At 52.1% G+C, this 15,465-nt stretch overlaps 1 long non-coding RNA gene and 1 other non-coding gene across 2 annotated transcripts in view; both read right to left on the bottom strand.

The window, feature by feature from the left end:
- The window catches only part of LOC144755162 (uncharacterized), a 182,428-nt gene extending 177,069 nt beyond the window's left edge, over window positions 1–5,359 (bottom strand). Inside the window, exon 1 of the long non-coding RNA XR_013594848.1 lies at window positions 5,226–5,359. This is a non-coding gene — a long non-coding RNA (uncharacterized LOC144755162). The remainder of the gene's footprint in view (window positions 1–5,225) is intronic.
- A 9,220-nt stretch (window positions 5,360–14,579) lies between these two features.
- Window positions 14,580–14,733, bottom strand: LOC144756850 (5.8S ribosomal RNA). Its single transcript, XR_013595355.1, has one exon. It is a non-coding gene; the product is annotated as a 5.8S ribosomal RNA (ribosomal RNA).
- Window positions 14,734–15,465: the final 732 nt, after the last annotated feature.

Here is a 15,465-nt window from a genome sequence, read left to right as displayed (position 1 = left end):
ATATGTTGTGGTTCTCCTAACAGAATCACACCGCCTTCAAATGTACGCAGCTTTTATTGTGGTGATACCTAGCGTCGGGGAGGGACAGCTGAATAGGCAAAGCCCTTCCTACTCTCTCTCTTCACTTTCACTTCCAAGAAAAAGTGAAGGGTATTTCAGATATGTGTGAACGGTACTAGAAGATGGCTCAGTAACTGATGCTGAGATACAGACCTGTCCTAGACTAAAAGACCAACCCCCATGGCTGCCTAGAGCCTTCCCAGGAACAACACAGGGTCAGTTTTGCTTTTCTCTGCGGCTGAGGTAGTCTGAGAATGTACCAAGGGCCCGATTAGGATTGCGGTGAATCTGCATCCTCCGGGTCGGCGGAAGCCACCGCCGGCCCTGAGGATGTGGATTCACCGCTGCGGACACAGAAAAGATCCTCCGCCAGATTAGGATGGTTGGGGGGTCATTTTTCCGTCCGCCGCTTTTCCACCGCGGTCGCCTTCCGACTGTGGCGGAAAAGCTCTAATATGGTGGCGGTCACATCCTAATTCCGAGGGAGGGAACCCCGCAGCCCCTGCGGACGGTCCCTCCACCTCGGGGGTGGCGGACGGACGCTGGTCCGTCCTCCATCCTAATCGGGCCCCAAGTGCAGAGATGCCTCAGAAAGCCCCCTGCTCCACGGGGACCTCTAAGTGAGGCACGATCCAGAGGGAAAAATAATTATTTATTTAATTTTCCCTCTGCATCATACCTCGAAATCCATCCCCACCCGCACGGACCGTGGTTGCTAATGAGTCCTGTGTCCAAATCCACACCCAGATATCTAGTTATGAAATTACAAATGCTTGGAACCTGGACCTGAGACCTCAAACTGATTCGTGGTGCACTGAGTGCTTTCAATGGCCACAAGGACTGTCTTAAACAAATGCGCCTCCATGTACCTTTTATACATAGCTGTCAACTTACCCTCATTTGGAGGGGGTCACCCTGCTTGAACTCATCTTCACCCTCCAGAAAAGCGTAATGCCTCCCATCCACTTCAGTGGGAATACCCGTCCTGAAACTTTGCCTAACCCGCCATAAAAATTGTTCAACTCCAGTGATTTCAGTGAGATCGCCCTCCAAAAAGCACCCTTCATGGAGGATCAAAAGTTTAAGATGTATGGTTTATAAAAAAGGGGTATTTGCTACATACTTGAAAGAGTCGCTTTATTAAAAAAATGTTAAGGGCTACTTTGGGGAGGCTGGTCAGTCGATGGGTGCTATTTGTTCAGTCATCAGTCTGCCTGCAGAAAATTCCTGCTACCTGGGGAGGAACACCAGATGGAGGTGAAAGATTGGATTTTTACTTTTATATGGCGCTCGATTACCCTGAGGGTCTTGGCACTGCTGCACTGCCACTGAAAAAAATGGAGAGGTATTACAGACGACTGCTCCCACTTGTGTTGAAGCGTCTCGACAGCCTCTGGAGCATTACAGACCATTGAGCGGTAAATCTGAGAAATGCCACCACAGCACATGCGTCCCATGAGCAATTTCACCACTAGCGGGCTGAACACAGGTAGATCAATGAACTCTCATCGGTGCATTGTGAGCACATGTCAAAGTTGTAAATATTCATGGGATGGGGAATGGAAGAGATTAAAGGCCGTCTGTAGATCCTAAAATGAGTGCATGTGCGACCCGCTCCAATCATCTCCTAATATTGTAACCCCAATCAAGCCCCAGCCTCTGAAGCCCTCCAGTTGCGCTAGTGGACTCTCCAAAGGGGTGTCTGTTGGGTTAACCTTTTGTCCTTGTCTGGAAACCTATTGGCCGCCTGCCAAACAAGAAAGATCGTCTCAGTGACATCTCCAGTGTGGGAGGGGATGGGCCGGATGTGCATTACGTTATCAAGACCGAAGTGGGGCAGTTCAGAATGGTGCGCCCGGTCACTCCAGCCCCCAGTCAACCAGTCATTGATAACAAGAAGTTGGGATGAAAAGTGTGAAAGGCAGTCTTTGGTGCTATTTAAGCACACTATTCCACTGAAGCAGTCTTACCATTGAGTCTGAAGCCCCTTCATCTGTTGGTCTGAAAGGGGAGTCCAGTACCTTGCCAGTTCTGGCAGCAAACAAATCTGAGTGGACTGACAACCTGTCAGGCATTAATTCCTGAAATGGCAGAGTAGCAGACTTCATCATAATGCAGACTCACAAACTACAAAATGTTTTGATAAAATTTTACAACTTGGGTGAGGAGGGTCTATCTGATCCCTCTGAAGATTGCGGCAAGGCTGGATTAATGTTTGCTCGGGAGTGATGTTCATTGTACAGGGAAGAATTACATATGGTGGCTTCAATTAAAAGTTCGGGCATACAGTCACTGTTTTTCCCTCAAAATAAAAAGTTGCAAGAAATGGAAGCAAGGACCAAACGTTTGACCACAATGCTATCCCAATGGGTTAAGTCATTAAATTTAAAGTGGTTCTAGTTTGGGACATGGCTTGAACGGCGATGCAAATGGCTGGCTAACCCTGCCACTTCTGTTATGTTATGTTAATCTTCATTTATAGCGCGCACGGCTAGTCGGAAGTGTCCCGGCGCGGAAGCCAAAAAATGGAGATAGAATGGAGCTGACTGGGCTGAAATATTACTTGAATAACAGAGTTATTTAATGTTTTTTAAACAGCCTGAGGTCACCGATGTTGCAAAGTTCAAAGGGCAAGGCATTCCAGGCCATGGTCGCTCTAACAGAAAGGGAGCTGCCGCCCATTCTCGCCAAGCGGTACCTAGGTACAACAGCGAGGCATTGGCCTGTGGAGCGCAAATGTCTGGGTGGCACATAGAACGTGAAGCGTCTCCTAAGATACTGAGGCCCGGCCTTGTAGAGGGCGCCATGGGCCAGTGCAAGAGCCTTAAACAAAATCCGTTGGTCAACCGGGAACCAATGCAGATCCCGTAGCGACTGCCTTACGCTAGACCTACCAGGCTTGTCTCACATTCATTAAAATCTAAGACTACTGGTGTTAGTCTATATCGGCTCTACTCATCGCCTGACCTTAGCATGGCTCCATGCGGTACTGCAGTAATTTGGCACTGAGCAACTCAAGGACACAAAGAAAATCTGTAAAGAGCTTAGACACAAGTGCATAAGATGTGGGTTTTTTACACAACAAAAATGTAGCATTGTTGGGTCCCAACCTGTATACGTCTCGGTGAGCCTATGTATTCACGCTATTGTGGCTCTGTGATACTTGACCTATGATCTGCATCTGTTTGGTCTTTGGGGTGTAGAATTACTGTTTGGCAAATCCAATTGCTCTGTATGGGGTTCAGTGCTTGCTGTCTTCCTCGGAGGTGGCCCACATCAATACACCAACTTGAGTCCGAGTTCAGGTCCCCAATATGGTCGTCATGAAAGTTTCTAGCCTCATTTTTAATGGGTCCTATGCATGTTCTTTTTTAGGATTCACCTAATTTGGTCGCTCTGACACAGGTTGATCAGCCACTATAACAAGGCATATACTATCTGACTAACAAGGCTAAGTCAGTCCTTTCTTACGCCATTAAGCTCCAGCATATTGGACGTCAATAGGACCTCAAAATACAAATGACCTAGTCTGCCCCTAGGCAGTATTGGCTCTGTATGTGTCCTTTCAGTGCAAAAATAGGTAGTCAGTGGATATCCTGTAAGAGGTCCAGCAACATAGATTACTTTCTTGAACTTCATCATAAAGCCATACGGAGAGCAAATATAAACATATATTATAATCCTAAAGTACAATATATAGACCAAACTTTCGAAGCAAGAGATCGTGGCAGAGAAAGATTCTAAATCGAAACTTAAGCGTTCGTATGTCGAACCTCCTTCACCAGATTCACCCATTAAAGGAAAATACGATATAAACAGCACTATTGACATGGTCTTAAAAAACTAGCTGAGGTTAACGACTTAGCAAAGTCGACAAAAGTCAACACAGATATGATGCAAAAAGAAATGACAGCCATAAGATCAGATATTAACTTCATCAACAAAAAAATAACTGAGGCTAAAAACCAGATTAGAGACAGTTTAGGATATGTCTGTGAAGACCAACAAGGACCTTGAAGTGCTTCACTCAAAAATAAAATTCCTACACAGGGACATTTCAGCCCTGGAAGATAGGAACCTACAGATATTTGGCATCTCTGAAGGTTCAGAAGAATCATTAGACTCTTGTATCTCCTTTTTAGAAAACTGGATAAAGCAAATAACTGGCCTGTCCTTTAACAAAGACTTTGAACTGGAAGGCGAACACCACGTCCTGTCGTTTAAACCTACAATCAAACATATTGCATGGCAGAATGTGTGCAGGCCCCTGAACTACCAAAACACAGAACTGATCTTAAATTATGTGTGCAAAAATAACCACATGCTCTGGAACAGAACTTTATTTCACAGGACTACTTGAAGACGACAATTGAAACCAGGAAAGGCTTCCTGGCCCTCTGCCCTAGACTTAAAACATGAATCTTCAATATTCTTTTGCAGGCCCAGCAAGATTCAAAGTTTTTGCGGAAGGAAAACATTATATTTTTGTTGACGACAAAGAGCTCTCAGCCTTTATAGATGGAAGGGAGGAGCAAGGAATAGAAACTCAACATACCAAATAGAACAAGAGGAAATTCGGAGCCCAGTTAATCATCCGGTAGATTTACTCCTAGATCCCATTCACCTGTATCTGCATCCTGTTTTACTTTAACTATACACAGATAAGTTGTCTCTACTGATATGTATAATTCAACCACTCTATGCCCAAACAGAGATTTATCCTGAACTAATATTACCATAATGTTACAATGTTTGCCCAAACTTACATTCGCTATACACTTTCATTTTCTACTGTATTCATAATGCACTTTTTTGATACCTATCAAGCATTGATTATCCAGTCTCTTGAAATTATTCTGCTTGCTTTAAAAGTTAAATGTTACTTGACTATGTTCTAGCCTTATTTTGTTCTCTTTGAATAGTTAACTAACACACTTTACAAACTAGTTTATATGGGGTCACATACATCTCGATAAAGTCATTTATTTGGTGCCTTTCTATGGTCATGCATTGTGCATAATAATTTGCTTCCTTCCCAATCTCAAAGTACTCTGACCTCCCTGTTATATACTCTCCCATTGGCTCACGTAGGCGCTGTATAGGGCTCATGTATGTATGTGTCTGTCACAGAGCGCGTGACACACGGGCTGAAACTGACAGCTTACATGACTGGTGGTGTGTTCCTCATAGGATGGCTCCTCTTCTGTCTCCACAGGCGATGGGACCGTCTGAGTGGACTGTGTCTCGGGTTTCCGGGACAGAGCTACATCCCTCCTTCTTCCGGCATGGCACCTTTAACGGGGAGCGCTTCTCGGATGACTCCACCCCTGGATCCCTTGTCATGACAGACGGCCCTATGAAACAGGAGAACAACCTCACGTCAAGAGAAGGCGGTAAAGAAGGACACAAAAGGAGTGGAGTATCCAAGGACGTGGAAGCAGAAACCGACTGAGAGGAGATAGAGGAACCGGAGGAAAGCCGTCCACTACTGACTCCAGAGATGGGGGAGGTTATTCTGGAGAATACAGAGGTGCCAGGAGGCCAATGACACTACGCTGAGCCCCGCCACATTCCTGGAGGAGCGTGGCTGACTTAAGGACGTTCGAGGCTCTCAGGGTGGGCCGGAAAGGGGGGAGAAAGTCGGCGCTAGCGGGCAGATTCTATCAACCCCTGTGGCATCAACTACCCTCCCTTCACCAACACACACCCCTAGCCTCTGGACCCCATCACCTGGTGATCCCTCACTTCTTTTCCCTTGGGGAGAGAACTTCCAAGACCTATTACTCACAAATTGCCCCTCTTCTCTTTATTGAGGACAAGAAAACCCTGAGTCCCTAAAGAAGAGTACATGATGAAGACCCTGACCAGAAGGCAAACCGAAGACAGCTAAGAAGTATTAACCGGACGGTGTCCTGGCAGTTCATTAACCTGTATTGAAAAAGAAATAAAAGATGCTGTAACCCCCTCAAGTGACTGGCTCTGTCCTTTCTAACGCTCACAGTGTCTTACAACAACTCTGTTGCCACTAGGTTGGCCCTTCTTTGTTGCCTCCTCCATTTTCGATGTTTGGGTTTGGGTAAGTAGTGGGTGGGACAGGGTTTTAGGGATGGGTTTATTAAGTTGGATTTTCTCTTATCTAAGATTTTCAATTTTCTAGGTCCTTTTCTTTTCCTTCTCTATATCCCTTAGCAGTGAAGGCCAAGTAACATGGTTTTGCTTTTCACTACAATCCCAACAGGTCGCTTTTGCATTAAATCATATATTTAGATATTGGGTGCATTCAAAGTCGTCAGATCCAGTGATTTATACCACTCGGTCCCGATGACACATCTCTTACTCGGTACAAAACATGCCCTCCAGATGCCCTCTCACTCATATAACCAGGTTAGAAAAGATCAACAAAACTCCTTTTTGTTATATCAAAGTCCTCTCTCGTTGAGAACGTAAGGTGTTGTCGCTGAATGTTAAGGGGCTAAACCACATCGTTAAATGTCAGAAAACTGCTGACTACTTATCCAAATCCAAAGTTGACATATATATTTTACAAGAAACCAAAATAGGCTCCAAAGAGTCATCTACCTTCAAAACTAATTGGAGTAGTGAGGTAATATACTTGCCCGCAGTACACAAAAGAAATGGAGTGCTAACTCTGATTTCCCAAAAATCTGACCTGAAGATAGATTCTCATTCTGTAGACACAGAAGGTAGATGGATTATTACGAAACTTTGCAAAAATTTTAGATCACTCCTGTATAACTAAGTCACCTATGGGAACAAACCCCACACCAAATTGGTAAATATGGCGGTTTAATGATGACATTATCTAGAATGAAGATAACAGGAAACCATAGAAAAAGCTATAAAATTACACCAATGACAATAAATCACCTGAAATTCACTAACCTACATTTTGGGACGCACTTAAACCAACCTTGACAGGCACTCTAATAAGCTTGAAATCAAAAAGAAACACAAATCAAATACTAAAATCACAGATTTAGAACACGAAATAAAAAACTTCAGATGCTTCACTTATCAAACCAAGCAGCTCCACCTTCAACTTATTTACAAACAAAAATATGAGTATAATAAAATACTAAGTGAAAAGATAGATGTTTGGATCAATAGATTCAAACGTTTAAAATTCTGTGAAGCAAACAAAGCAGATAAAATGACTGCATCATACTTAAAACATAAACAGAACCAAAAAGATATTATCATGCTTAAAGATACAGCACACAGCATTCAAACAAATCCCGCAAAAACTGTAGACATATTCAAAGAATTCTATGAATCCTTATACACGAATGACTCACACAACTCTCCTGAGGACTGTAAAACATACCTGGATAAAATAGAACTTGCACAAATGAATGAGGACAATAGAACATCCCTAAACTCTCCATTCAGCAAAGATGAAATAATTATGGCTATTAAATCCCTGAAACTGAATAAAGCCCCGGATCCAGAGGGCTTTACTGCCAATTTTTATAAAACGTTCGCCAACACACTCTCTCCCACTCTTGTAAATCTATTTAATCATTTTGCAGACTCAGGATTTATCTCTGGCACCACAGGCGAAGCCATAATAACAGTTCTCCCAAAAGAAGGTAAAGATCAATTATTAGCAAAAAAAATATTGACCAATTTATCTGATTAGTCTTGATGGTAAAATCTACACTAAAATACTAGCCAAAAGACTTGACCCTTACTTACCCCACCTAATGAACTGCTCAATGGTTGGCTTCATGAAAAACTGCATGTCCAGTGACAATACTTGCATTCTATGCCATGCACTGGAAGAGTCAAAGCATCCAACACAAAAAATGTAATCCAGGAGATGGTTTTATTAATATGATAATGGCACTATCCAGCAACCCAAATGCAAGAGTGAGAGCAGAAAGGTTCATATCAACTACATTCAGGCTTGAAAAAGGTACGAAACAAGGGCGCCTACCCTCCTCTTCCATTTTCATCTTTGCACTCGAACTCCTACTTCTAAACATCCAATCCAATGCCCACATTTCTGGTATTAACTTCAATAACACTATTGCAAAAGTTTCAGCATTTGTGGATGACATTTTAATTGTCACTGAGAATGCTAGCTCATCTATAAAATCCCTCATATATACATTTGACAACTAAGCCTCCGTATCAGACTACAAACTGAAAAGAGATACATAGGAAATCAAAGGCCTTAATGCATTAAGCTCCCAGGATCTCCTGGGGAATACAAGTTTAGATTGGCAACCTCACCACTTGAAATAATTTGGCATAGTATTCCGCTCAGATAGGATAGCTACTATTCAATAAAATGAAAAAAGTTCACTAAAGAAAGTAACAAACCTATTGGATAGTTGGAATGCAAAATGAATTACCTGTTGGTGGTCGATATAGACAATTAAGATGATGGTAGCGCCTGTAGGGCAGCTACTTAATCAACATGCTCCCCCTCACATTATCAGATGATTTCCATTAAAACATCTACTAGCTTATATCTAACTTTATTTGGCAAAATAAACAACCTATCAATCTAGGTAGCATTCATTTACCTAACTTTAGAAATTATCAGACTGCCTTCGTGGCCAAACAGGTGTTCCTCTGGTTTTCCCCAGCAAAGGATTATACTCCCACCTGGCTTTCGGTTGAAAGAACAATCTTGGAGGAGTTAGACCCTATTATGCTATTATCCACCAATATCAATAATTCACAGCCTACTAAATGCATATTAAAAAATACTAAATATGCTAAGTTACAGATAGACAACCTTTTAGACATCCAGATAAAACATTCCAACTGGACCTCGATTTGGAAGAATCTGAAATGTAAAATAGGTGGCTCTCCTCTATGCTAGAAATATTGGACCACTAAAGGCATTAATTTGAAAAAATAACTTAACTTGTCACACAGACCTCAATGCTTACTTCAAACAACCCTCAGTCCCAACACAATCCCTGGCTGGGATCTGAGAGGCGAATGAGCCCTCATCAGGACTTCCAGTGCGGCCACCGGAGCTCTTGGGGCCCAGACAACCAGGGGAGGGCTGCCCGGGACCCATGGAGCCCGTCCCGGGGCACTTTGCCAAGCCGCGTGCCGGAGCCCCCGGACGGAGGAGAAGTGTTGTCCGAGCACAGCCCATCTGGTCGCCCCCAGAGAAGCGCCAGCCGGGAGTGGTGTCCTGGCATACCCTGCCCGCTAGTAATCCGGAGGAAGGCTACCCCTCTTTCTGGGAACCCGTGCGCAGGGGACCCAGGGTGCACAGGCGCCCGACCTCCTGGAGCCCTCGCTGGGATTGGGGAGGCGAATGGGACCTCATCGGGACTTCCAGGGAAGCCAGCCATCTGGTCGCCCCATTGGAAATCATTGCGTGTGACCAGATGGCCTGGACCGAAAGGACTTCCAGCGGCCCGCCCCGAGACTAGCCATAGCGGTAGGTCTCATTCCTGCCCTTGCAGGGCTCCAGGGCTCTGCACCAGAGACCGTTCTCCCAGGCAGACAGATCCTTGGAAGGCCGCAGGACGGGGGCTCCCACAACCCAGGCCCTGACCTAAACCCAGGCCCTGGGGCCGGTCCCTGCTTCTCAACACAGCCAGGCCGGGGAGATCGGGGAGCCTGCCCAGGCAAGAGGGACCCCTGTCACGGGCACACCGACCATCGGCTTGCCGCAGGCTGTTTACCACACAGTTTTTTCACCTGATTACGCATGGTAGCATTACGCAAAACTCTGCCCATCCCTACTTGCAGCACAGCCCCCGACTCTGGCGGTCGGTCCCGTTCATCGTAATATGCCCCAGGTTCAGGGAGCCCATCATAGGCACCCAGACCATCGCCAGGCAGCAGGGGGACAACTATGATGTCGGGCGGAAAGACCGTCCGCGGCGGGTGGGAAAGACCGTCCGCAGCGGGCGGGAAAGACCGTCCGAGGCAGGCCTATATGGCGGAGTAGTCCTGGGCCAGGTCCCAGCTTCCGAACCCTAGCCAGGCCGGGGAGAGCCTCCCCAGGCACCGGTGGACCCCCGTCCCCAGCGTAAGGACCCTCCAATGGATTGCAGGATGGGGGGCTCACACGCCCTGGGGCCCGCCGGACGGAGCTCGAGCCCCACCCGGTCCCAGCTTCCGGACCCAGCCAGGACGGGGAGAGCCTCCCCGGGACCCAATGGAACCCCGTCCCCAGCGCCCGGACCCTCCGATGGATTGCAGGACAGGGGGCTCATGCACCCCGGGGCTCTCCAGACAGAGCTCGAGCCCCAGGCATGGTCCCAGCTTCAGGACCCTAGCCAGGCCGGGGAGAGCCTCCCCAGGCCCCGGTGGACCCCCGTCCCCAGTGCCCAGACCCTCGGCTGGAACCGAGGAGGGTTAAGCCCATTCCATGTCCTCTACCAGCCGGCCTGCCCAGGGAGCCCATCCGGTCCCTGGCAGAGAACCGCCAGCCCGGGAGGAGTGTCCGGGCATACCCTGCCCCTAGTAATCCGGAGGAAGGCTACCCCTCTTTCTTGTAACCCACGCGCACCGAGTGATGGAGGGGACCCAAGCCGAGGAGGCGAATGACACCTCATCGGGACTTCAAGGGAAACCTGGCCATCTGGTCGCCCTATCGGAAAGCATTGCGTGCGACCAGATGGCCGAGGGGAAAGGTGCAACCAGATGGCCGGGTTCAAAAGGACTCCCAGCTGCCCACCCCGTGACTTCGTGGTAGGGCTCCCGCCTGCCCACGCAGGGCAGGGCTCAGGGGGTCGGGGACCCTGGCTGGGCCTCAGGCACAGGGAGGACCACCGGAGCTCTCGGGCCCGAACGCCCGGAGGAGGACTTCCCGGGACCCATGGAGCCCATCCCAGGCACTCGGCCATGCCGTTGGCCCTGGAGGAGGGAGCCCCGGATGCCCGGTGGAGGACTGCCTGGGACCCATGGAGCCTGTTCCGGGCACTTGGCCATGCCATTGGCCCTGGAGGAGGGAGCCCCGGACGCCCAGGGGAGGACTGCCCAGGAACCATGGAACCAGTCCCGGAACCATGGAGCCAGTCCACGTGGGAGCAGCAGGACGGAGTTGGCCCCTCAGTCGTTCGGAACTATGCATGATTTTCAGTCGGAAACAAGGTCTGCTAATCGGGCTCGGGAAGCCCATATACAAATCGTTCGGAGCCCTTCCGACCGACGATCTTGTTTGGAAAGCATCCCGACCGAATCAGTCAGAGCCCTTCCGACCGACGATCTTGTTTGGAAAGCATCCCGACCGAATCAGTTGGACTCCCATCCAACCGAGGATCTTGTTCGGAAAGCATCCCGACCGAATCGGTCAAGGCTCTTCCGACCGACGATCTTGTTCGGAAACCATCCCGACCGAATAGGTCGGACTCCCATCCGACCAACATTGGAATCTACCCCACAGATTTCGGTTTGATATTCTGCATACATTGCCTGTGTTTTTTTCCGGGGCCAATTCCGATCTCGTTCAGAAAGCATCCCGACCGAATCGGTCGGACTCCCACGAACGCGTAGCAGGCATAGCAAGCAGTCATTTGGAACTGTGTATTATTCGGTGGGAAACAAGGGCTGGAGAGCCTCCCCGTTGTCCCCAGCGCCTGGACCCTCTGCTGGCTTGCAGGACGGGGGCTCCCACACCCCGGGTCCCGCTGGTCGGAGCTCAAGCCCCAGGCCTGTTCCCAGCTTCCGAACCCTACCCAGGCTGGAGAGAGCCTCCCCGGTAGACCCCAGCCCCTGGACCCTCGGCTGCCTTGCTGGACGGGGGTCTCCCACTCCCCAGGGCCCGCTGGATGGAGCTCTTAAGCTCCCGGTCCCTGCTTCCAACACCCTGCCCGGCCGGGGGAGGTCCCCAGCACACGGACCTTCAGCTGGCTTGCAGGACGGAAGGGTTCTTGCACCACCGGGCCCACCGGACGGAGCTCAAGCCCCAGACCAGGTCCCAGTCCCAGCTTCAGAACCATAAGCCAGGCTGGGGAGAGCCTCCCCGGCCCCCAATGGAACCCCTTTTCCCCATCGCCTGGACCCTGGACTGGCTTGCAGGACAGGGGTTCTACAGCAACTCATTGGCCTGCCGGGCGGAGATCAAGCCCCGGGCCCGGTCCCTGCTTCCGAACCCTAGCCAGGCTGGGGAAAGCCCCCCTGGGCCCTGATGAACGCCCAAACCCTCGGCCGGCTTGCAGAATGGGGAGGCTCCAGCATCCCCAAGGCCTGCCGGACAGAGCTCAAGCCCCGGGCCCGGTCCCTGCTTCCAAACCCAAGCCAGGCTGGGGAGATCCTCCCTTGGACCCGATGAACGCCCGGACCCTCGGCTGGCTTGCGGGATGGGGAGGATCCAGCATCCCCATGTCCTGCCGGACGGAGCTCAAGCCCCAGGCTTGGTCCCTGCTTCGGAACCCTAGCCAGTCTGGGAGAGCCCCCCCATGGGGCCCTGGTGGACCCCCTGTCCCCAGCACCTGGACCCTCTGCCATGACCAAGAAGGATTAAGCCCCGGCCACGTCCTCTCCCCGCCAGCCCGCCAGGGGAACACATTTTTTTGACTATTAAGCCCCCATGTAGTGGGGGCTTACAGAAGTTTGGGGAAGGATAAAAGTTGGAGTTAATCCAGCCGCCAGCCCGCAGGGCCATCTGGTCACCCGGCCCGCAGGGCCATCTGGTCACCCTGTCCGCAGGGCTATCTGGTCACACAGCCAGGCGACCAGATGGCCCAGGACAACCCAGCAGCCGGGTAGCCTGGGAGGGTGCTGTACCCAGTCGCCCTTGCAGTCCAGTGAAGGTGGCCAGGCGCTCCGAGGCACCCGCTCAGGATGCTCATTCCCCGGGCTGCTGATTGCCTCCCTGCTTGACTTGCCCAAAAGCAGCGGGAAGCGTAGGCCCGGCTGGCCCAGTCCATCTGGCCACCCAGCTGACCTGCAAGGGTTGGTGGCCACCCATCCTTGCACCCCGGTGGGGCAGGGACGGGAGGGGGAGGCCCCCGTGCCGGAGGGCACGTGGTGGAGGCAGCCTCCTGCAGGCCCGCGTTACCCCCTCCGCGTCCCTCCCACTGGCTCAGCGGCAGAGGAACCCACCCCTGGGTGTGGTGGAGGAGGGCGTCCGCCAGCACCATGCACGGAGAGACAAAAGCTTGGCTCAGAGGATGACTTTCAATAGATCGCAGCAAGGTAACTGCTCTGCTACTCCCTGGTCTGTGTTTTGAGAAGAGTTGGGTGGGTAACTGACATCGCCGCAGACCCCTGGCACCCAGCGTGGGCCTCCCTGCCCGGCGGCGTGATGCGGGCGGGGTGAACAGAGAACAGTCCGCCCCAGTCGACAGTCGCGCCGGTAGCAGGGGGCCCTGTCCCCCCTTCAACCGCCCAGCGCGCCCCGAGGGGCGGCCGGGGATGGGTGCCCGGGGGAGGGTGCGGAGGCGGTCGAATCTCCCTCGGCCCTGCGGACACGGCGAAGCTGCTGCCAGGGGGCTGTAACACTCTCTGCCGGAGCAAAGGGCCACCTGCCTCCCTGAAGCCTTCCCAGTCGACCCGGAATCGGTCGCAGCGCACCGCTGCGGAGGAAATATGCCCTGCGGGGGCCGGGTAGGGCCCGGGCCCCGGTCCCGCAGAGGGGATCCGGAACTACCGGGCCACCGACCTTCCCGCCGTGTTGAATCCTCTGGGAGGACTGCACGGACCCCACCTGTTTACCTCTCGACGGTTTCAGGCCCTCTTGAACTCTCTCTTCAAAGTTCTTTTCAACTTTCCCTTACGGTACTTGTTGGCTATCGGTCTCGCGCCCGTATTTATCCTTAGATGGAGTTTACCACCCGCTTTGGGCTGCATTCCCAAGCAACCCGACTCTGAGAAGACCCGATCCCGGTGCCGGGGGCCGCTACCGGCCTAACACCGTCTGCTCGGTGAGCCTCAATCAGAAGGACTTGGGCCCCCTGAGCGGCGCCGCGGAGTCGGTCTTCTGTACGCCACATTTCCCGCGCCCGCGCGGGGATTCACCGCTGGGCTCTTCCCTCTTCACTGGCCGTTACTGGGGGAATCCTGGTTAGTTTCTTTTCCCCTGCTTAGTAATATGCTTAAATTCAGTGGGTCGCCACGTCTGATCTGAGGTCATAGTCGGAAGAATAATGCCGGAGCACCGAAGGGGGTTGCCGGGGAAGCCCAGGCCTCCCTGCCATAGCAGGGGGGCCTGGCGTCCCAGCAGCACGCGCTGTCTTTCCTTGAATCGCATCTGGAAGGGTTTCGCCCTCCCCAGGAAGCCAGCCGCAGAGGTGGGCGCCCGAGACGCATGCGTGGGCAGCCGGTGGGACAGCACAGACAGCCACACGTGGCACGCAGCCAGGCTGGGGACGGGTCCCTGGGCGAACCGGTCTTCAGGCCCCTTCCTCAGGGGCCAGGCACACCAGCGGCGTATCTCCGCGGCAGGACCCGGCGAGGGACCCAGCCACGGGCGATCGGGGGGTCTGACCTTGTGGGGGGACGAAGGGGAAGCGGAGCTAACTCTGCGACGGCCCCAGCCGCGTCCCTGGGAAGCCCCACGGCGATTGACGATTGAGCGACCCTCAGACAGGCATAGCCCCGGGAGGAACCCGGGGCCGCAAGGTGCATTCGAAGTGTCGATGATCAATGTGTCCTGCAATTCACACTAATTCTCGCAGCTAGCTGCATCCTTCATCGACACGCGAGCCGAGTGATCCACCGCCAAGAGTCACAGGCAACTTTTTGAAAACGTTCGCCCACCTGCGGGCGCAGAAGAGGCGGGAGGAAGGCGACGCAGTCCGTCCACTGCCCGCGCTGCAAGATGGCCCGGGCGCCCCGTTCAAGACTTCCCCTCTGGGAGTCACACTGCACCGTTGGGAGAAAAAAACATTGCCAGGCGCTCGGCCTGGGAGTCCCCCCTTCCCACGGACGAGGAAGGGGGCTCCCAGTGCAACGGGAGCAGGCAGCCCCGCAGCTGCTGGTCCCTCCTGGGGACACCGGGAGTGACCGCACGAGTCTTCAAACCCCTCTACCCGGCCTCATGGGACCGGGTCAAACAGGTACCTAGCAACGAGGGATGGTCGCTCCACCTGCACATCAGTCGTCTGTCGCCGGGCGGCCCCGAGGCATGACTGCAGACTGGCAATTAGCCCACCACCATCCTCGCCTGGGTCAGAGGTGCCAGTAGGGAAGAGCCAGGTGGCTCCCCATCTCACATGCCTCCCACAAGAGGAGCCAAGGTCCCCTCACAGGCCCTTGGCCCCTTCTCTTCCAGGCTGCCATGCCGCGTGAGATAGACCACTTCCTGGTAGCCCGGAACGGGGTCGGGCCGGACCGGGACTCGGGCGTGGGAGGGCCCAGCCGGCGCCAGGGCCTTTCAAGGGAGGGGTGGTACCAGCCCGGGGATGCACTGCCATTCGGTTTCCCCCCACCCGAGGGGATGTCGTGCCAGGTGAACTTGGG

This window comes from Lissotriton helveticus, chromosome 5_1, assembly GCF_964261635.1.
Source record: "Lissotriton helveticus chromosome 5_1, aLisHel1.1, whole genome shotgun sequence".
Classification (NCBI taxonomy): Eukaryota; Metazoa; Chordata; class Amphibia; order Caudata; family Salamandridae; genus Lissotriton; species Lissotriton helveticus.
The sequence above is the reverse complement of the archived record's forward strand: the minus strand, read 5'-3'. Positions and strand labels throughout refer to the sequence as shown.